The following is a 23,028-nucleotide window of genomic DNA, read 5'->3' as shown; positions in this document are numbered from 1 at the left end:
GGTTGAGCCAAGACATTCAACCCCGCTGAGCGAGGATCTCTCCGTCTGCTGAAAAGCATGGGACTTTGGCATTTGCACTTGAGGCCATAAGATCCGCTACGGGCGTCCCCCATTTGGTACAGATCTGCAGGAATACTTCGTCTGCAAGTTCCCACTCCGCTGGGTCGATTTGATTTCTGCTTAATCGGCTTGCACGTTGCTCTGACCTGCAATGTGAGCTGCTGACAGAAACTGCAGATGTAGCTCGGCCCAGTGGCATATCTGAGTGGCCTCTGCAGCCAGTGCTTGACACTGAGTGCCGCCTTATCGATTTATGTAGGCCACTTCTAAGGTGGCCGTCATCAACCCCAACAGCTGGACAATGTCCCAAGCTCGTGGGCGAGGCATCCTCAGGAGCAGACGGACCTGGTTCTGAAGCTTGCACTGCCTTTGCTCGGGTAGGTATACATACCCCGAGGCTGAGTCAAACCGGACCCCAAAATATTCTAGAGATTGAGAGGGGGTCGGGTGACTTTTGGCTAAATTGACGACCCAGCCCAGAGATTGCAGTACTGAGACCACTCTAGCTGTAACATGATGACTCTCTTCTGCAGAGTCCGCTCTGATGAGCCATTCTAGGTACGGGTGAACCCAGATACCCTCTTACCTGAGAAAGGCAGCTACTACCACCATTACCTTTGAAAAGGTTCGGGGAGCTGTGGCGAGGCCAAAAGGCAAGGCCCGAAACAGGAAATGTTTTCCCATCACCGCAAAACGCAGAAACCTCTGGTGCGGGGGCCAAATTGGTATGTGCAAGTAAGGTTCTTTCAGGTCCAGAGATGTGAGAAACTCTCCTGGCTGTACCGCTGCAATGACAGAGCGTAGGGTTTCTATGTGAAAATGCCGCACTCTGAGACTTGTTGACTTCTTTTAAGTCTAAGATAAGCCGAAAAGACCCTCCTTTTCGCAGCACCACAAAGTAAATGGAGTAACGGCCAGAGCCGAGCTCGGCGGAAGGCACCGGGCACACCGCCCCTAGGTGAATCAAGCCTTGTAAGGTCTCCTCTACCGCCGCCCGTTTGGCAGCAGAACCGCATCGGGACTCCACAAACATGTCTCTTATCTGGGCATTGAATTCTATTCTGTAGCCATCTCTGATCAGGTCCAAGACCCACTGATCTGAGGAAATCTTGGCCCACTCCTCGTGAAAGAGGGAAAGTCGTCCTCCTATAAGGGAGCGAGGAGAGGGCCGGCGCACCACCACTGAAAGGGTCGCCCTTGAACTCCAGGCCTTGAGCCAGCTGCTGCGGAACGCTCGTCCGAGCGAAAGGAGTTCCTCTGCTGAAAACGGGCACGAGAAGTGAACCCAGCAGAACGTCCCGGGCGGTACCTTCGAGCGTCTCTGAAGCGAGGTCTGTAAGAGGAGGGAACCACCTGACCCTTGGAGGAAGGCCACGGCCAGTCCTCGGGTAAGCGCTGGGGTTTAGCATCCCCCAGGCCTTTAACAATGTTCTCCAACTCCTCACCAAATAGGAGAAGGCCTCGAAAGAGCAACTTCATCAACCTTTGCTTAGAGGCCATGTCAGCCGCCCAATGCCGTAGCCACAACAGGCGGCGAGCCGCCACCGCCACAGCCATCTGTTTAGCCGAAGCTCTGACCAGATCATAAAGGGCGTCAGCCAAGAAAGACAAGGCCGATCCCATCCGCGGTGCCACCTCCGCAAGGGGCTCCGCTCCATCTCCGGGCTGTTCCACTGCCTGTTGTAACCAAGCAAGGCAGGCTCGGGCAGCGTAACAGCTGCATGCAGACGCCCGTAAGGATAGGCCTGAAATCTCAAAGGACCACTTTATAGCTGATTCAAGGCGTCGGTCCTGCATGTCCTTCAGGGAAATTCCTCCTTCAACCGGGAGGGTAGTTCTCTTTGCCCTATAGCCCTGGCAACTTTCAAAGGCCCCTCGAGGTCAGCCCATTCAGCTGACATAAGCTCTTGGATGGAGTCATGCAAAGGAAAGGCTCGAGCAGGCTTCTTAGTTCTTGTCATCCTCGGATTAGCAGAGGAGAGCTCAGCACTTGCAGGATCTTCGATAGAGAGGGCCTGCAGTGCATTAGAAATCAGCGCTTGCAGCTCATCGCGGTGGAAAAGTCTCACCGTGGAAGGATCATCTGGATCCAGTGAACATCCTGCACCTTCCTCTGGCTCTTCAGACCACGAGGGCCTGCCAGACCCCTGAGACTCCTCACATCCCGACCACGGGGGGGAAAACGGGGGTGCGCCACTCTCTGAAGGGGAATCCACCCTTCTGCGCTTGTCCTGCGGCCATCTGTCAGGGGAAAACGCACCTGACAGTAATTCAAGGCCGGGCTCTACTGGAGGGGACACATGCAGCCGGGCCGATTGAGACCCCTGCGGGAGAGCTCTTTTTAACATAAATGCTTTCTGCAGCAGCAAAACAAATTCAGGGGAGAATGGCTCACCCTGGCCTCCCGGTTCCAGTCCGGGGGAAATGGCTCTCATATTAGCCTCCATTCAAGGCTCCCCTCCAGGCTCACACCCCTCCGCCTCAGCGGTGGTCGCACCATGCTGTTCCAAAATGGCGCCCGCTGCCAGCTCCAAAGAGCTGGAAGAAACCTCACTCGCCATGCTCGGGCCGGCTCTGACGTCAGAAGAGCACGATTTACAGAGCCCTGTTGCTGATCTGCGCTTGCCACAATGGGAACAGTGCTTTACAACCTCCGCAGCCATCGCCAAAAACGACAGGAAATTCAAAATGGCGGATTTGCGCCAAAATTGCCCCGAACGCGGGCCCACCCCGGAGGAGCTTCAAAATGCTCTTACCTCTCCGGATCGAGTCAACAGAGCTCCGATCCGCTGCACAAACTGAAGGAAAGCCTCTTTTCTTGGATCGCAGTGCCACAGCGCGAAGCAACTTTTTTTTTTTTTTTTTACGCTGTGAGGAAAGTTAGAGGCAACAGCGCAAGAGGCAACTTTTTCCACTCCAGAGGATCAGTAGCGTGGGAAAGGCAGTGAAAGGGCGAACCTATGTGCCTGCATCCACAGCGTGGGCAAAGACAGGGACAGGGCTTGCCTATGTGTCTACATCCACATCGGGGGCCAGGTACGGCAGGGAAAGGGCGTACCTATGTGACTTTAAAGTGGGCACCATCAGCCACAACACCCCTGCTACAACTGGCAACAGCACAGGAGCCACCCCAGGCAGATTTCTGAAGGAGCTTGAACAAGCTGCATCCACCCTGCTGGGGAGATAGAGAATACTGAAGAGGCAGATGGAGCTAGCTGGCCATGAGGCACTATGGTTTTTCAGTGCTCTCTATCTCCCCCTGCTGGTTGATGGACACAACCCACTCGTAATGGATTCATCTGCTTGATGGCAAGGAAGCTGTAATTTTTGAAGAGCTGCAACAGGAACATGGTCTGTCCCCCCTACAAGCCTTTCAATATTACCAAGTGAAGGACTTCATCAAGCGCAGAGCACAGGATGAGCTCCGATTGACAGACACGGGTTTAGAGCGAGGTTTGAAGGGAGGGGGTGGGAGAGGAGGTATTTTTCGGTTATATAAAGCCCTGCTACTATATGGGAACCCTGTTGAATATTACTTGCCCAAATGGGAGTCAGTTATGGGGGAAAAATACCCTTTCCCACAATAGGAACAGACATTTAAATTCTTGCTACAAGTTTCAGTATCTAGTGCCATGGTAGAGAGTGGGCACAAAATGCTATATAGCTGGTACTACACCCCACATCACTTAGTTAAAATGTTCCATAAAGGATCTGACTTATGCTGGCGGCAATGCGAGTTGAAAGGAGACATGGTACATGTCTGGTGAACCTGTAGACATGCACAGTGTTACTGGACAGCTGTATTGAAATTCCTGTTTGAGGTTACAGCGACAAGCTATCCTGCGAAAATGGACCACTGCCTTCTACAAATTAAGCCACCGGGAGTTCGGAACTCCATCCATCGATTTGCAACACAGTTATTCATTGCAAACAAACTGGTACTAGTGGCGGCGTGGAAGCAGCCATCTCTCCCAGATCTCCAAGCTGTTATACACAAGCTGGATGGCATCCGATTGTTATCTAAACTTACAGCTTGCGCACGGGATGATTGACTCTTTACTATAAAACATGGGAACAATATGAGCGATGGTCATCTGTCTGAGACGTATTTAATAGGCTACATAATGGGATCAGAGAATGAGGGTTCGGAAGTTGCTAGAGAAATGATGGGGGGAGGGGGGAGGAGGGAGAAATCTAGAGGGTTTAAGGGCTTTGATTGATTCTCAGAAATGCAATGATTCTTAAATGTCATATGTGGCAATCTCATTGTTAAACGTAATTATGAGTCTGATGTTGTTCAGTTGTATATTGAAATTGATAAAAATAAAAATGAAAAAAATGCAAAGCAAAGACACAGACTTTTACATTTAAATTAATAAAGTCTAAAATAAAATACATGTATACAAAATAGAAAAATAATTAGTATCTCAGAGTAACATTTACATACAATCAAATGCGTATACAAAAAGAATATCTTTTATATATAAAAAAGAATCTCTTTTATATATAAAAATGGTAAATAAATGAACAATAATTAGTATTATGGAGTGACATTGGGGCACAACAATAATGTATTTATACATAAAAATCAAGGGGACACAAATTAAAAATAAGGAAAAGCAAGGATTCATACTATGCATATATACAATATAAGAAAGCAAAATAACATTCTGAGTATATTCCTTATTAAAATAAAAAATAATTTTAAATTAGAATTTTAATTTTAAAAGGTGGTCTATTAAAAATCTTTTTTTTATTAAAAGTCACTAATGACCTATGGAGTATATAGCTAAAATGTACCTGTATATTATTTCTATGGCAATTCCTGGAACAAGAAACAGGTTGTGTTTGAAAAACAAAATACCAAATACAAGGCTGTGTTTGAAACAACAGATAGCGACCAAGAACAACAGGAGTCAATGAAAAAGCGGGAGACCAATAAACACACTGATGTTAATTTCACAGACAACAAGGTGTTGCAAAGTCCTCAAATCCCAAACTCGTGTATAACATATGTCGTTTGTTTAAACTAGAGATATATAAGAGAGTCACGTGATGGGCTGAGGGAAGAGGTCGCATTCCTTTTCACTCTCGGGCTCTCCCTCCCTCGAACCCTCCACAAACTGGATTGACTTGCTGAAAAACGAAGGAACGCAATCGGAAACAAACTTAAGACACATGGACTCTTATATCATCCGCGAAACTAGAGCGATGACGGGGAAAACAACAAAAAAAGAGCCAGAGAAGCAGCGAGGGGTCGGCGAAAACAAGATGGCGCCGAGCCCAGCGTCAGATTCGGCGCCAAGGTTCCACCAGGCTCAACTCGAACAGCTCACAGAGGCGGTAAAGTCCGCTTTGGAACCGCAACTAACCCAGATTGCTGAAAGGCTAACAAGCGTAGAAACGAAACTTGGTGAAACAACAAAAAGAACGGGCGAACTTGAAGCACGTGTGTCGGAAGCAGAGGACGCCGCAGTTAGCGCTGTGGCGTCGTTGCAAGAGCTACAAAAAGAATTGAAAGCACAGGCAATGAAAATGGATGATCTTGAAAATAGATCTCGAAGATCCAACTTGAGACTTATAGGTGTCCCGGAGTCGATACCGGATCGGGCTCTGGCGGAACAATTAGAACGCTGGTTAAAATCAGAATTTGCCCTTTCTGACAGCATGGGACCACTCTGCCTGGAAAGAGCTCACAGACTGGGGAAAAGACTTAATAATGGAACTCGACCAAGAGCAGTGATTGTTAAAGTACATAATTTTGTACATAAAGAAGAAATTCTAAGGGGAGCACGATTAAAATGGGATTCCTTAAACTTGAATGGAGTTAGTATTAAAGTGTTCCAAGACTATTCTCAGGCGTTACAGGAACGCAGGAAAGCTTTTACCCCGATTTGCAGACAACTTGCAGAGAGGAACCAACGGTTTTTGCTACTATATCCAGCACAATTAAAAATCAACAAGGACGGCACCTGGAGATCCTTTGGCTCTCCAAAAGAAGCTCAAGAAGCACTTCAATTCCAGGATCATAAAAACTCTGAACAGGGGGGAAACAACAGTTGAAGAACATAACATAACTCTTTGAGAGCTAGAAACTCAGTAATCTAAAGTTAAGTCTCAGTTGGACGCCAGAACGTTGGTTGAATAGCCAAATGTTGAATAGTAAGTACTATATGAAGTGATTTACAGCGCTGTGTTTTTCCTGCAGAGAGAGATGAACAAGTTTGAACTGTGAGATACTATATATGGCAAGTGTGGAGGGGGGAGGGAGGAGACCCTACCATCGTTGACTCGGCACACCTGATCTAAGATAAGAGAGGGGAGTGCAAGGTTGGAGTCAAGGGGGATAGGGGGGGAGGGGAGGGGGGGCGGGAGAGAGGGGGGGATGGGAGGGAAAGTAAAGTGCAAGACTTTCTGGGACACATATAGAGAACAACACTCTGGTGGACACATAGAAAGGGGAAGGGCAACAGAACAGGTCACTGGAGCCATGTGGTCAGATAGGAAGGAACACGGGTGGAGCTGGGCCCCGGGGTTCCTCACAAAAAAAAAATTTCACCGCTACACGACAACTGGACATAGTAATGACTAAGCACAATTTAGTTCGGTTCCTCACTTGGAATGTGGGAGGTATTTCATCCCCAATCAAAAGAACAAAAATTCTAGCAGCCCTTAAAAAACATAGAGCGGATGTAGTCTGCTTGCAGGAAACCCGTCTCAATACAGAAGAACATCAGAAACTGAAGCGGGCGTGGGTAGGAGAAGTTCATGCGATTCCAGCTGAGGGGAGGAGTAAAGGAATAGCTATTCTGATCCGCAAGGGATTAGTGGCCAAATCGGAAGTCATAGAAAGAGATTCTCAGGGGAGATATCTGATGATTCATCTATGGATTCAACATCGAGAATATATGCTGGTAGCACTGTATGGGCCAAATCTATTTGACAAATCATTCTATGAGCGGGTGGCCCAACGATGTCTCATTCGCAGAGCTCTCCCCCTAATTATAGTGGGAGACTTTAACCTCGTAGCAGATCCAACATTAGATTGCTCAGCACCTAGACGGGCCAACAGGGGAGGAATGAGATCGAGAGCCCTTCCACAATTCATGCAATCACTAAATTTGGTGGATGCGTGGCGGACTCTTCATCCAGACTCACGAGACTATACTCACTTGTCACGGGCACATGGCAGCTGGTCCAGGATAGATTACATCCTTGTAGATCAAAACATGTTTCATATGGTAGCAGACGCAGTAATAGGGCCAGAAGAGGTCTCAGATCACGCGATGACATGGATAGACTTGACAGATCCAGAATCATTTGGAGTCGGGGCGGGTTGGCGCTTTCCAACATACTTAGCCGCAGACACTGAATTCAAACGTTATATACAAGATAGCTGGGAGGAGTATGAAAAATTTAATGCAGCCCACAAAAGCCAGCCATCCTTGTTTTGGCAAGCAGCTAAAGCAGTATTAAGAGGGGCAATTATAGCATTCACAGCTAAAAGAGAAAGGCGAATCACTAGAGCAATCACCAACCTAGAAAAAAGACTCCAAAAAGCAAAGCGCAGGTATATTAATAATCCCAATACATTCTTCAAAGAGCAAATGCAGTCAGCAAGAATAGCGTTAGATACCCTCCTACAGGACCGAGCCTCTAGGGCATTAATACGTAGGAAATATCGGTTACAACGCTTTGGGAACAAATCGGGAGGCATGTTAGCACGCGTAATAAAAACTTGGGGAGGAAGCAGAGTAATAATGGCGGTCAAGGACAAGGAGGGCCATATTCAAAACCAAAGAGACAAGGTAGCGAAGGTGTTTCGAGATTTTTATCAAGACTTATACTCTACGCCAATGCCCCACTCTACAGACTCTATTAATCAGTATCTAGAGCGGGCAGGGCTAACCAAGCTAGGAGAGATAGAGTTAGAGGAACTTAATTCACCAATAACAGGGAAGGAACTACAAGACATAATTAAAACGTTGCCTAAACATTCGGCTCCGGGGCCTGATGGGTTCTCTAGTGCATTCTACCAAATGTTAAACCAGCAAATAATAAGACCTCTGCTCTCATATTATGAAGAGGTGGTGGAACTTGGAGAATTCCCAATCTACGCTAATGAAGCGTTAATCACATTACTTTTAAAGCCAGGAAGAAAAGAAACACAGGCAGACTCCTATAGGCCCATATCACTAATCAATGTGGATACAAAAATCATGGCCAAGCTTCTAGCAAACAGAATTCAGAGAGTGTTACCGACATTAATAGAACCAGAGCAAGTGGGTTTTGTACGAAATAGGCACTCCGCAGTAAATGTGAGGCGTCTACTCATGGCAATGGGACAATGTAGTTGTACAGAAACAAAGGCAATCTTGGTGAGTCTGGATGCCGAGAAGGCGTTCGACAGAGTGGAATGGGAGTACATGTTTGCAGTGCTACAACACATAGGTGTCAAGGGATGGGCATACCAGGCAATTCAATCATTATACTCGGGCCCCACAGCTGCAGTACTGATCAATGGCACAAGAACAGCACAATTTTCTATAGCAAGAGGCACGAGGCAGGGCTGTCCATTATCTTCGGCCCTCTTCCTCCTCTCGATAGAACCACTGCTGAGGAGCCTGAAACGAGAGGGGGAGATAGCTGGGGTAGAGGTAGGGGGAGAGACTGTGAAAGCATTAGCGTTTGCAGATGACTTATTGATAATGACCTCAAAACCAACAACGTCACTGAGTGTGCTGATAAACAGGGTCTCCCAATTTGGTAAACTTTCAGGCTTTAAAGTCAATTTAGAGAAATCTAGTGTTATGCACATTCAGACCAGCCCCGATGATATGCAGAGATTTAAATTCCCATTACGCAGAGCGGCAGGAACCATCAAATATCTGGGGGTGCAGATCCCGAGCGATTTATCCCAACTCTATAATCTGAATATTCAAAAACTGCTGACTGAAACAGCAACAAGGCTGGGTCATTGGCAGGGGCTACCTCTCTCTCTCACGGGACGCATAGCGTTGTATAACATGATGATAGTTCCACGCTGGCTATATATCTTTCAAGTTTTGCCATTGTACCTTTCTAGTAAAGATGAAAAGCAGTTGAATGTAATGCTAAGAAAATACCTCTGGCAGGGGAGAAGACCGCGACTGCCTCAGACAGTGATGGAGATACCAAAAGAATATGGGGGAATGGGAGTGCTGAGTATGCGGCAAATGACGGTGGCCTGTGCAATGAGACACATCAATGACTGGTTCCGTAACACATCAGATTTTTCAGCGACTCAAATGGAGAAAAACTTATTAAAACCCCTCCACTTCAGTAGTGCCCTTCATGGTTTGGGTAAGAGAACATTCCCAGTTTTGACGGCTACTAACATTCTACAGACTGCGCAAAAAACCTGGAAGTGGATTTGCAGAATGCATCAATTCTCTTATAAAACTACTCCATACTTGACATTGAAGGGGAATCCAGACTTTCCTCCAGGAGATTTATACACGGTGTTTAAACGCTGGGAAGACCAAGGAATAATTTATCTTCAACAAATACTAACAGAAGAAGGGAAACTAAAATCATCTACAGATCTTCAAAGGTCAAAGCTGATAACTCCGAAAGATTATTTTCATTATTGGCAGTTACAACATTATGTGTCTAGCCTGGAATGGGAAGACCTAACAGAAGATGTCCAAGTGGAAGTGGCGGAGGCATTCTCATTCAACTCTCAACAGAAAGTGCCTTTGAAATACCATCACAGACACATCAAAGATCATAAACTGGAATTGGACTATGATAAATACGCTGGGGAATGGGAGAGTGACTTGAATATCACAGTAACGTCTGACATGTTCAAAAGACATGTCCTGACAATCCAGCGATCCTCCTTACTATCAGCACATTGGGAGATGCAATATCGATTTGCCCTCAGACTACACATTCCCCCACGGCGAGCGTTTCACATGGGAGCCTCCCCAGATGGAGAATGCCCCAAGTGTGGGAAGGAGGGAGCGACTTTGGGGCATATGTTCTGGCACTGTGCACAGGTGGAGGAATTTTGGAAGAAAATTTTGAGCCAAGTCTCTAAATTGTGGGCTATAGACTGGCGATATTCCCCGTTGCTGCTATTTGGTAATCCTGAGGTGAAAGCCCCGGTTCCAGGAGGTTGCATTGCATTCATAAACCGGGCCATAGTCATAGCGAAGGCATCAATTCTGGTAGATTGGCTTTCTCCAGATGGTCCCTCAGTACAGGTGTGGAGAATGAAAATGGTGACTTTAATGCGTTTAGAAAGACAGATGTGCCAAGGCAGGCCAGAATCAGACTTGCAGCAATTCTTAAAGAAATGGAACCCATTTATACAGACATTAACACATGCTTCAAAGAGCTACCTGTTGAACTTCTAGTGACTACAGCTTGTATTCAGACTGTCGGAAAGTATCCTAGATCTTGAAGGGAAGGGAGGGTAGGGAGGGAGGGTTTGATAACTAGGAAAGGCAGGAGAAAGGGGTTAATTACGGATTAAAGAGTTACACTATGGTTCATTGTGGAATGTGAAGCGAAACTTGATAATTCCATGATATAAGATTGTTTATTACTATACGTTCTGAAATAGTATGTGTGGTCTCTGTTAATATCAACTACAATGAATATAAACAGATTTAAAGTAGAGGGATAAGAAACGGGGGTGGGGTGTCCGGGGATAAAAAGAAATTTCATTGACTGTGAAATGCTGACTGATGTTCTTGTACTAGATTAGTGTTCAAGTTGATGTTTTCTGTTTATATGTACTGACCTTTCAGTCAATAAAAAAAGATTTAAATATAAACTAGAGATATAAGGAATGATAACCTAGAGCGAACAAAGGCATCTAAAGTCAGTGTCAACAGTGGAAATAAAAAGGGTGGGAAAAGCCCGTTTAAACAGTTACAGTGCTAGGAACAAAGTATACATTACCGGCAAAAGTGACTGAGATTGATGTGAATATGCCAGCGGTATAACAGCAATGCGATTATAAATTGGCAGGTAACTTATTTTGCCTCCTTCACTGTGACTGTTTGCTTTGGCTTTACCTGTGCGGAGGTTTGTGTTCTTCTGTACTTGTCACTCACGAGCAGGGTATTGGAAAGAACTCCCCAAGTCTCTGACCCTCTGCGAGCTCCCCGAAAGGACTGGGACCTGAATTGGTCTGTTTATTCACCCGAAAATGACGAAAATCACAACCCTGACAGGACACCAAGAGGGCTTAGGCCTACCTTCAGGAAGTCTCGGAACCTTTATTTCCCCCAAACTATGAATCAACTTATCGAGATCCGCCCTGAATAATAAGGAGCCCCAACAAGGAAACTTACTGAGCTTAGACTTCGAGGCTGCATCCGCCGCCCAGCCTCAAAGCCAAAAAGACCTCCTAAAGCCATTAACTTGGCTGAAGCCCACAAGAGGTCATACAAAGCATCAGCTAGGAAAGCTCAGCCCATCTCAAGTTTAGCCACCTCAGCATCAATGGCTGATAAATCATCAGCGGACCTATCAAGGATCCTTTCTGACCACCGAAAACACACTCTGGCCACGAGGGAATTGCAGATGGCCACCTGTACAGCTAAGGCCGACACCTCAAAGCTACTATTCAGCAACGTTTTCACATTGTGGTCTTGCAGATCCTTAAGTGCAGTGCCCTCATCAACGAGCACTGTAGTTCGCTTGGTGACCATAGACACCACTGCAACCACTACAGGCAGTTTTAAAAACGATTTATCCGCCTCGGGAACTGGATAGAGACATACCATGGATTTAGCCGGTCTAAAGGCCGTGTCAGGAATACCCCACTGTACCTGAATGGTATCTCTGATGTCCTGATGCATAGGAAAAGTTCTGCCTGACTTACGGACCCCTTTGATTAATAGGTCCACCTTGCGTGGCTCTGAAGCAGAAGCGTCTTCTTCATCAAAACGCAAGGTGGAAGAAACCAAAGAAATTAACTTGCCAGAAATAAAAGGATCTGATTCTGAATCCCCCGGACCAGGATCCTCATCCAGATTATCTGCCTGAAAGAAATCCTGGTCCTCTAAAGCTTGCATATCTAAGCCTGGGTCAGACCCTAGGTTGTCTTCCAGAGCCCCTGTGCCAATTTAGCAGCTACCAACTGACTCTCTGAGGGTCTCTTTTCTGAAATCCCAGGAGAAGGGGAAGCCTGCTGTACCATAAAGGCTTTGTACATTTGCAGAACAAAAAGCCAGCCTCTAACCCCACAGAAACACAAGCATTATCCTCCAAAAAAAACTTGGGGAGCCAGAACCTGCACAGAAACAGACTGTTCTGCCTGCCCGGTAGGACTCATAATGGCAGCAATACCCGACGAAAACAGGACTGCCAACTTTTTTCACCGCCTCATTGACAGTTGCCAAGAGCACTTGCGCAGGACCCGACTCCGGGGTTCCCTCGACAGCAGTGCAGTACTTACAAGCGCCGCTAGAACCCAAACCGCAGTGCTGACAAACTAAACAGCGCTGGAACTTTTCAGCCATAATGAAGCCGCAGCGTGCTTTTTTTTTTTTTTTTAACTAGCAACTCCGGCAGGAAGGAGGAGAGAGCAGCCGAAAAATAAGCCCAGGAGAGCCGGTATGCCCATGAATACCAAGCTACACAGTTCTTTTTTTTTTTTAGTAATAAACTTTCCTGACACCTAAGTTCTCTTGTGAACCAAGAGAAAACAGCTGCCTCTCCTTGCCTTGACACTCTTCCCCTGAAGAGGCTAAGGCTCAACCAGCACAGAAGACTATGAAAGGAAACATTGACGGGGAGGGACCCGGCCACCCAGGTGCAACACCCCCAAGGCTGGAATAGGCCCCGGTGGACCTCAGCCTCCAGAGAACAGGTTATTCTATACAGCCCAGGCGCACAAAAGTAAGGAAAAAATAAAGGACTCATCACAGAAAGAAATGAAAAGAAAATTCAGGGAGACTGAATGGCTCACAACCTTTCACCTGCTGGAAACTGAGATTACTGGATCTTTCTCGTCCTACTGAGTGCTTGTATTGGCTCACTCTGTTCTATGAGAATTCTCAGTACCCACCTGCTGGAAGGCGTGCACAACCCATCAGTCACAGTCTGGGCTGGTCCGGAGGTACGCTAAGGAAATCCCAATTACATCTACAAGAAGATTAATCAAACAGTGACGATCTTAGGTTGGCTGCCACCCGGGGCGGATCGCCGATGTGCACCCCCCCTCCTGGCACAATGACACCCCCCACCCCACCCGGGTGCATTCTTGGCTGCTGGGAGCAGCCGCATGGCTCTCTGCTCCCTCGGCCCCAGAACAGGAAGTAACCTAAGGGGGCAGAGGGAGCAGGGAACCAGCGGAGCCGACAGGCACGCAGCTGCTCTCTGCACCCCTCCAGCAGCGTGCAACCGGGGCGGACGGCCCCCACCGCCCTGCCTTTGGTACGCCGCTGTAATCAAATTAAATGTTAAGTCAGTAATTCAGAAATGAACTATTTATGTTTCAACATTTTTTATTGATGACAAGTCAAAGAAAACACTTTCCACAGTCTGAATATGCAGAACTCAAATATAAAAAAAAAAATGTACTCAGGAGAGTCAAATTGCCACAATCTGTCATCAAACTTTTAACATTTTATCCCCCACCCCACCCCCTCTATTTTTTATATTTATACGACTTTTATTGATGATCAAACATTTGGGACAGATATATCATAGTGACACATCATGTGCATTTATGTACATCTTAACTGTATCATCAATTTTACTACATTTACTCCCCTCCTACCCACCCCACCCCCTTTATATTTCCTGTACCATGAGCTTCTTACTTCATGGTATCTATTCCTTTCAAAATTCTATCACCAGACTTTACCTATCTAATACAAGGAGTATATGTCTATCGGGTTCTCTATAAGTTGGGGTTTGCTAAAATTATTTAATACAGCACTTCTTGCTTTATGCGAAATATTTTGCAGATATGGGTTCCATATATTGATAAAATTCCTTCGTCTCTTTGAGTTGCCATGGGCAGCCCTGGCTTCCCACAGCATTAGCTCACGGAGCTTATTCCTCCAGAGCCAAACAGAGGGTGGTTCAGCCTGCATCCAGTGCCTGAGTATACATTTTTCCCCCACTGCATATGCCTTACAGAAGAGTGACTCCAAATTTTTATCTGAAATCCCATATGCATTGCTTTTGTTCAAAAGTACTCCTCTCCAGGATGGGAGTAGCCCTTGCCCTGATAATTTTTCAAGGTATTTCTGTATCGTTTCCCAAAATAATTTTATTCTGTCACATCTCCAAAATGCATGCAAAAAGGTATTCCTTTCTCTGTGACATTTAGGGCATTGGGCATCAGATATCCAACCAGCCCTTGCTGCCTGTGATTGTGTAATGTATCCCTGATGGATAATCCTATATTGACTCTCCTGCAGCTCCGCTCCACCCACTTGCTTGGGTATATCTTTGATCAATTTAGCAAAATTTATTCCCTTCAACTCATATCCCAAATCTTTACTCCATGTGCCTTTAAGCATCTCATATGCACGAGGCGGACTTAGTGACATTAAAGCTCTATGCAAACTCGATATTGATACCTGTCCATGTGCATCCCCCCTCAGGAATTCGCGTAACCTATGGCCCAGCCTCGTGTCCAGAGCTGCCTGGTCCAGACTGAACCAATAATGATGTAAGGTAAAATTATGTATCATTACTGATAATTTTCTTTCCATTAATCATAGCTGATCAATCCATAGACTGGTGGGTTGTGTCCATCTACCAGCAGGTGGAGATAGAGAGCAATCCTTTTGCCTCCCTATATGTGGTCATGTACTGCCGGAAACTCCTCAGTATGTCGATATCAAAGCTCCATCCGCAGGACTCAGCACTTAGAGAATTACACCCACAAAGGGACACTCTGCCCAGCTCACCACCGCTGAAACGGGGGAGGGGAATTAACCCAGCTCATCCCTACACAAGTGGGGGAGGGAAATCCGTCCAGCTCATCCCCGCGGAGCGGGGGGGGGACACCACCCCGCCGATGCGGGGGGATCTGGCTTATCCTGCAACCGCGGGAGGAGCTGACTGACCCTAACAGCGCCGAAGCGGGAGGGGTACAAAGCTGCCCTACAGCCGCACGAAGCGGGAGGGAGCGCCGGCAGAATTTATGTCTCAATCCAGCCCCGTAAAACGGAGGGGAGAGGAATGCAGCAGCTCACTGTAACACAAACTCGTCTCAACTCTTGAAGAATCCAAGTGAAAAAACTTGAACACGAAGTCCTCCTGAACAGGAACTGAAGACTAAACTTGAACCTGAAATGCAACCAGAATATAAACAGTACAGATATCTGGGAGGGGCTATGAATTGATCAGCTATGATTAATGGAAAGAAAATTATCAGGTATGATACATAATTTTACCTTCCATATCATCAGGCTGATCAATCCATAGACTGGTGGGATGTACCGAAGCAGTATCACCCAGGGTGGGACATTGAAATCCCTGACCGCAACACTGAAGCTCCAAACCGGGCCTCCGCCCGAGCAGCCACAGTCAAGCGGTAATGCCTGGAGAAGGTATGGGCCGATGCCCAAGTTGCCGCCTTGAATATCTCTTCCAAGGAGACGGACCCGGCCTCTGCCATCGAGGCCGCCTGAGCTCTAGTGGAGTGAGCCTTCAGCTGAATAGGCGGCACCTTCCCCGCGGTCACATAAGCCGCTGCAATGGCTTCCTTGACCCATCTTGCCACTGTAGGCTTAGCAGCCTGCAGACCCTTACGAGGACCTGCAAACAGGACAAACAGATGATCCGATTTCCGGAAATCATTGGTCACTTCCAAGTATCTGATGATGACTCGTCTCACATCCAGAAATTTGAGAGCAGAGTATTCCTCTGGGTAGTCCTCCCTACGAAAGGAAGGGAGACAGAGCTGCTGATTCACATGGAAGCGAGAAACAATCTTGGGCAGGAAGGAAGGCACTGTGCGAATAGTCACTCCTGCCTCAGTGAACTGCAGAAAAGGCTCTCGACATGAGAGTGCCTGGAGCTCGGAAACTCTTCTGGCTGAAGTGATAGCCACCAAAAAGACTGCTTTCAACGTCAGGTCTTTCAGAGATGCCCTCGACAAGGGTTCAAAAGGCGGCTTCTGCAAGGCTCTTAGCACCAGGTTGAGATTCCACGCAGGCACCACTGAGTGCAGAGGAGGGCGCAGGTGATTAACTCCCTTGAGAAAACGTACCACATCTGGCTGTAACGAACTGGTGTCCCAGTGAGTAGCTGCAATAAACGTTTAAATAAACGTCGAAATAAACGCCCTTAAGGACGTCCAAACTGGAGAGACTTCAAGAAAGCTCTGACCAAGTGCAATACCTCCATAGTCGCTGCCTCCTTGAATCTGAGATCGCAGCTTGAGAACTCTGCTCTGGGAAAGAAAAAGCACGACCCTGCACTGTATCGAAGGTAGCCCCTAAATACTCTAGAGACTGCGGAGGAGTCAGACAGTTCCTGGCCACCTTTACTAGCCAACCTAAGAACTGCATAAAAGTTGTACCATTCAGTCTGTGACCTGCCGGCTCTCTTGAAAAGATTTTTCTTTCCTTAATTAGCCAGCTGTCTAGATAAGGGAGAACGAGAACCCCCTCTTTCCTTAAAGCCACTGCTATCACTATCATAAGTTTGGTGTCCCTGAATAACAAACCGCACAAACTTGTAAAGACCAGTCATGATAGAAATATGCCACAAAACTTCCGTCAAATTGACGGACTGAAGGGTCTCCATACAAAAAACTTGTGACTTGAGAGCACGAATGACGGCCTTGAAATCCAAATAGGACGAAGGAACCTTCCTTCTTGGGAACTACCAAGAAAATGGCATAGCGACCCTGCCCGTACTCTGAAGAAGGAACTGGGCAAATGGTTTGAAAGCCTAAGAGCCTCTGTAGAGTGTCCCCTACCGCGTGTGCATTGCAACTAGAATGACAGGGAGACTCTAGAAAAAAAAACAGTCTGAAAGAACCTGGGCGAAGCCTAAGGCATAGCTGTCTCGAATAAACTTCAAGACCCACTGGTCAGAGGAAATACGGGGCTACCTCAGCTGTAGAAAGTGGAAAAAACAGGGATCCTTAACTACAAAATCCCACACTTTGTTCCTAGACCACTGCCCACATACGAACAGAGTGGCAGTCATTTACCGCCCCCCTGATAAATCCCTCCCTTCCTTCCTCACCGACTTCGATGCCTGGCTTTCTGTTTTTCTTGAACCCAAATCTCCATCCCTCATTCTCGGAGACTTCAACATACACGTTGATGACCTGTCCAACTCTCACGCTTCTCAGTTCCTCACTCTAACATCCTCCTTCAACCTCCAGCTATGTTCCACCACCCCTACTCACCGTGATGGCCATTGCCTTGACCTCGTCCTCTCCTCTTCCGGCTCACCCTCCAATTTCCACACCTCAGCTCTTCCTGTCTCTGATCATCACCTGATCACCTTCACACTTCTTCACCCTCCCCCTCAGCCCCGCCCAACATTAACCACTACTTCCAGGAATCTCCAGATTATTGACCCTCCCACCTTATCATCTAGTATTTCTAATCTCCTCCCCTCCATCATGTCCTCCGAGTCTGTTGACGAGGCTGTCTCCGCTTACAATGCCACTCTCTCCTCTGCTCTGGACACCCTTGCACCATCCACCTCCCGTCCCACAAGGCGTACTAATCCCCAGCCCTGGCTGACCCCTTGCATCCGTTACCTTCGCTCCTGCGCCCGATCTGCTGAACGCCTCTGGAGGAAATCTCGCACCCATTCAGATTTCCTTCACTACAAATTCATGCTATCCTCCTTCCAGTCCTCACTATTCCTTGCCAAACAGGACTATTACACCCAATTGACTAATTCTCTCAGCTCTAACCCTCGTCGTCTCTTCGCCACCCTTAACTCCCTCCTCAAAGTGCCCTCCGCTCCCACCCCCCCGTCACTCTCTCCTCAATCACTGGCTGACTACTTCCGCGACAAGGTGCAAAAGATCAACCTTGAGTTCACTACCAAGCCACCTCCTCCTCTTCACCCTTCAACCCTCTCCCTCAACCAACCAACCCAGACCTCCTTCTCCTCCTTTCCTGATATCTCCGAGGAGGAAACCGCCTGCCTTCTTTCCTCCTCAAAATGCACCACTTGTTCCTCTGATCCCATCCCCACCAACTTACTTAACACCATCTCTCCTACTATCACCCCCTCCATCTGTCATATCCTCAACCTCTCTCTCTCCACTGCAACTGCCCCGACACCTTCAAGCATGCTGTAGTTACGCCACTCCTCAAAAAACCATCACTAGACCCTACCTGTCCCTCCAACTACCGCCCCATCTCCCTCCTACCCTTCCTCTCCAAGAGCGCGCAGTCCACAGCCGCTGCCTTGATTTTCTCTCCTCTCATGCCATCCTTGATCCGCTTCAATCCGGTTTTCGCCCTCTTCACTCGACAGAAACAGCACTTTCTAAAGTCTGTAATGACCTGTTCCTTGCCAAATCCAGAGGCCACTACTCCATCCTCATCCTCCTCGATCTATCCGCCGCTTTTGACACTGTCAATCATGACTTACTTCTTGCCACACTGTCCTCATTTGGGTTCCAGGGCTCTGTCCTCTCCTGGTTCTCCTCCTATCTCTCCCACCGCACCTTCAAAGTTCACTCTCATGGATCTTCCTCCACCCCCATCCCCTTATCTGTTGGTGTTCCCCAGGGATCGGTCCTTGGACCCCTTCTCTTCTCAATCTACACCTCTTCCCTGGGCTCCCTGATCTCATCTCATGGTTTCCAATATCATCTCTATGCTGATGACACCCAACTGTATCTCTCCACACCAGACATCACCGCGGAGACCCAGGCAAAGGTATCGGCCTGCTTATGGTAAAAGTATGTATAATCATACCTGATAATTTTCTTTCCATTAATCATAGCTGATCAATCCATAGACTGGTGGGTTGTGTCCATCTACCAGCAGGTGGAGATAGAGAGCAAACTTTTGCCTCCCTATATGTGGTCATGTGCTGCCGGAAACTCCTCAGTATGTCGATATCAAAGCTCCATCCGCAGGACTCAGCACTTAGAGAATTACACCCACGAAGGGACACTCTGCCCAGCTCACCACCGCCGAAACGGGGGAGGGGAAATAACCCAGCTCATCCCTACACAAGTGGGGGAGGGGAATCCGTCCAGCTCATCCCCGCGGAGCGGGGGAGGGACACCACACCCGCCGATGCGGGGGGATCTGGCTTATCCTGCAACCGCAACCGCGGGAGGAGCTGACTGACCCTAACACTGCCGAAGCGGGAGGGGTACAAAGCTGCCCTACAGCCGCACGAAGCGGGAGGGAGTGCCGGCAGAATTTTAAGTCTCAATCCAGCCCCGTAAAACGGAGGGGAGAGGAATGCAGCAGCTCACTGTAACACAAACTCGTCTTAACTCTTGAAGAATCCAAGTGAAAAAAAAACTTGAACACGAAGTCTTTCTGAAGTAACTGAAGACTAAACTTGAACCTGAAATGCAACCAGAATAAAAACAGTACAGATATCTGGGAGGGGCTATGAATTGATCAGCTATGATTAATGGAAAGAAAATTATCAGGTATGATTATACATAATTTTACCTTCCATATCATCAAGCTGATCAATCCATAGACTGGTGGGATGTACCGAAGCAGTACTCACCCAGGGCGGGACATTGAAATCCCTGACCTCAACACTGAAGCTCCAAACCGGGCCTCCGCCCGTGCAGCCACAGTCAAACGGTAATGCTTGGAGAATGTATGAGCCGAAGCCCAAGTTGCCGCCTTGCATATCTCTTCCAAGGAGACGGATCCGGCCTCTGCCATCGAGGCCGCCTGAGCTCTCGTGGAGTGAGCCTTCAGCTGGATAGGCGGCACCTTCCCCGCGGCCACATAAGCCGCTGCAATGGCTTCCTTGACCCATCTTGCCACTGTAGGCTTAGCAGCCTGCAGACCCTTACGAGGACCTGCAAACAGGACAAACAGAGGATCCGATTTCCGGAAATCATTGGTCACTTCCAAGTATCTGATGATGACTCGTCTCACATCCAGATATTTAAGAGCAGAGTACTCCTCTGGGTAGTCCTCCCTACGAAAGGAAGGGAGACAGAGCTGCTGATTCACATGGAAGCGAGAAACAATCTTGGGCAGGAAGGAAGGCACTGTGCGAATAGTCACTCCTGCCTCAGTGAACTGCAGAAAAGGCTCTCGACATGAGAGCGCCTGGAGCTCGGAAACTCTTCTGGCTGAAGTGATAGCCACCAAAAAGACTGCTTTCAACGTCAGGTCTTTCAGAGATGCCCTCGACAAGGGTTCAAAAGGCGGCTTCTGCAATGCTCTTAGTACCAGGTTGAGATTCCACGCAGGCACCACTGAGTGCAGAGGAGGGCGCAGGTGATTAACTCCCTTGAGAAAGCGCACCACATCTGGCTGCGAAGCCAGGGAAGCACCCTTCAGGCGGCCCCTGAAGCAAGCCAGAGCCGCTACCTGGACTTTAAGGGAACTGAGCGACAGGCCTTTCTCCAGACCTTCTTGCAGGAACGCCAACACTGAAGAAATTGGAGCAGTGAAGGGAGAAAGTGAGCCTGCTTCACACCACGCTGCAAAGATACGCCAAACCCTGGTGTAAGCAGTAGAAGTAGAGCGCTTCCTCGCTCTCAGCATAGTGGCGATGACCTTGTCTGAGAAGCCCTTCTTCCTCAGACGCTGCCACTCAATAGCCAGGCCGTAAGACCAAAGGGGGAGGGATCCTCCATCACCACGGGACCCTGATGTAACAGGCCCTGCTCCACTGGCAGCCGCAGAGGATCGTCGACTGAGAGCCTGATCAAGTCCGCATACCAGGGACGCCTGGGCCAATCCGGACCCACCAGGATTACCCTGCCGGGATGCTTTGCCACCCTGTCTAGCACCCTGCCCAACATGGGCCAGGGCGGGAACACATAGAGAAGCTCTTGTGTCGGCCACTGTTGGAGAAGAGCATCTACTCCCAGGGATCGAGGGTCCCGTCCTCTGCTGAAAAAGCGCGGCACTTGGCAATTGGCCGATGACGCCATCAGATCTAGGCTCGGCTGGCCCCAGCGCTTCGTGATGTCCAAGAACGCCTGAGCAGATAGCTGCCACTCTCCGGGCTCCAAGGTATGGCGACTGAGAAAGTCCGCCTTGACATTCATGACTCCGGCAATGTGGGCCGCTGAAAGCTGCTCCAGGTTCGCTTCCGCCCACTTGCAAAGATTCATAGCCTCCTTGGCTAGAGGGGCGCTCTTGGTACCTCCCTGGCGGTTGACATAGGCCACAGCCGTGGCATTGTCCGACAGGACCCGTACAGGCTTCAACACCAGTACCGGGATGAACTCCAAAAGCGCCAACCGAATGGCTCTGAGTTCCAGGAGGTTGATAGACCACTTTGCCTCTGCAGGAGACCAGAGCCCCTGCGCTGTCCTTCCCAAGCAGTGGGCTCCCCAGCCCGACAACGAGGCGTCCGTCGTGACGACAATCCACTCTGGGGTCACCAGAGGCATTCCCGCAGACAACTTGTCTGTCTGCATCCACCAGCTCAGCGCCTTGCGCACTGCTGGGTCCAAGGGAAGGCGCACAGCATAATCCTCCGACATCGGAGTCCAGCGCTGCAGCAAAGAGTGTTGAAGTGGTCTCATATGAGCCCTGGCCCAGGGCACAACTTCCATCGTGGCCGTCATAGAGCCCAACAGCTGCACATAGTCCCAAGCCCGAAGGGGAGAGGCTATTAGGAACTGGTCCACCTGAGCCTGAAGTTTGACAATCCGATTGTCTGGCAGGAACACTCTGCCCACTTGGGAGTCGAATCGAACTCCCAGGTACTCCAGGGACTGAGTCGGGCGCAGCTGGCTCTTCTTCCAGTTGATGATCCATCCCAGGGAGCTCAAAAGAGCAACTACCCGGTCCACAGCTTTGCCGCACTCTGCATAAGAGGGGGCTCGGATCAACCAGTCGTCCAGATAAGGATGGACTTGTACCCCTTCCTTTCGTAGGAAGGCCGCGATGACCACCATTACTTTGGAAAAGGTCCGCGGAGCAGTAGCCAACCCGAAAGGGAGGGCTCTGAACTGGAAGTGTCGTCCCAGGACTGCAAAACGCAGAAAGCGTTGATGAGGAGGCCAGATGGGAATATGCAGGTACGCTTCCTTGATGTCCAAGGATGCCAGGAACTCTCCTGCCTTCACTGCCGCTATAACAGAGCGGAGAGTCTCCATGCGAAAGTGCCGCACTTTCAAGGCCCGATTGACCCCTTTGAGGTCGAGGATAGGCCGGACAGAACCTCCTTTCTTTGGTACCACAAAGTAAATGGAGTAACGTCCCTTGCCAAGCTGACTTTCTGGCACCGGAACGACCGCGCCCAGGCGGATCAGATTGTCCAAAGTCTGCTGCACTGCCACAGCTTTGACCGGAGACTTGCAGGGAGAGAGTACAAACCCGTCTTTTAAGGGTCGGCAGAACTCTAGTTTGTAGCCGTCTCTGATGACTTCCAGCACCCACGCGTCTGAAGTTATTGTGGTCCACTCACCCAGAAACGAGGACAGCCGTCCTCCAATCTGCACTGGGGCGTGGACCAAGACCCCGTCATTGGGTACGAGACCCTGGGGGAGGACCGGAGGGAGCACCTCCGGGACGGCGGTCTCTGCGAAAGGAATGCTGCTTGGGGGAGAAATTCCTCTTGAAGGAAGAGGGGGCAGAGGAACCCGACCTGCCCGGGCGGTACCGACGGGCTTCCTGCAACCGTCCTCTGGAGGTACCGGGACGAGTACAAGCCCGAGCCCTGACCTCTGGTAATTTCTTGCCCTTAGACGTGCCGAGATCGGTCACGATTTTGTCCAGCTCGACCACAAAGAGCAGCTTGCCTTTAAAAGGCAACCTAGCCAGGCGGGATTTAGAGGCGTGGTCAGCAGACCAATGT

Source organism: Microcaecilia unicolor, chromosome 4 (genome assembly GCF_901765095.1).
Source record: "Microcaecilia unicolor chromosome 4, aMicUni1.1, whole genome shotgun sequence".
NCBI lineage: Eukaryota > Metazoa > Chordata > Amphibia > Gymnophiona > Siphonopidae > Microcaecilia > Microcaecilia unicolor.
The sequence above is the reverse complement of the archived record's forward strand: the minus strand, read 5'-3'. Positions refer to the sequence as shown.